Consider the following 1,151-nt stretch of genomic DNA (forward strand, 5'->3'; position numbering starts at 1 on the left):
TCAAAGAGAGAATGCAAAGGGCTCTAATCATAAAACTGTTAAAAGCAAAGATGAAATTAGGTATGGGATTGGCAGATGAAATTCATAAAGAATTTAGAAAAACTAAATTCTTTTTAAAAGTTAAAGTATTTGAAAAAGATGAAATATGGTCAGCCGATTTAATTCATATGCCAGTCGAAAGAGGATTTAAATATTGCTTAACAGTTATAGATTTGTATACAAGATATGCTTGAAAAACTAAACAGGATTATCAGTCAAACATGCTTTTGAAACAATCTGGCCGACATCCAGAAAAACTGTGGGTAGATAAAGGAAGCGAATTTTATAATAAAAATATGAAATCACTTGGGTTTGAAATTTACAGTACTCATAATGAGGGAAAAGCTGTAGTAGTAGAAAGATTTATCAGGAAGCTTAAATCAAAACTGTTCAAAAAATTCACAGAACTAAAGTCTCAAAAATGGTTAAAGATTTTACCCACTGTAGTATTGGAATATAATGATAAAATTCTTCCATCGGTGTTTCTCCAATGGAAGCCATTCAAAATCCAGATATTATTAAGTTTTCTTCTGCCCTTAATAATTTTGAAAATGAAATAAATAATTTAAATATTAAACCCAAATTTAAAGTTGGATTTCGGGGAAGGGAGGGTTTGATTCTCCCAAATGTACAGGCCTAGGGTGGAGCAGACACTTTATTTAGAAATTAGGATTAAGGGTCTTGATATTGGGTTTTCTTCTGTTCTTATTCTGATCTGAAATTAGAAAAAATAACTCGCCCGATGGGCGAGAAGTATAATATATGTTATGTACTGATTGATTTTATTTTTCGGGGAAGGGAGGGTTTGATTCTCCCAAATGTACAGGCCTAGGGTGGAGCAGACACTTTATTTAGATTTCGGGGAAGGGAGGGTTTGATTCTCCCAAATGTACAGGCCTAGGGTGGAGCAGACACTTTATTTAGAAATTAGGATTAAGGGTCTTGATATTGGGTTTTCTTCTGTTCTTATTCTGATCTGAAATTAGAAAAAATAACTCGCCCGATGGGCGAGAAGTATAGTATCTGTTATGTACTGATTGTTTTTAGTTTACTATGAACAATATTATCATTTAAGTTCTTATTTTTTGAATATGCAACTATCATTTCTGCTA

This window comes from Lottia gigantea, assembly GCF_000327385.1.
Source record: "Lottia gigantea unplaced genomic scaffold LOTGIsca_821, whole genome shotgun sequence".
NCBI classification, from domain to species: Eukaryota; Metazoa; Mollusca; class Gastropoda; family Lottiidae; genus Lottia; species Lottia gigantea.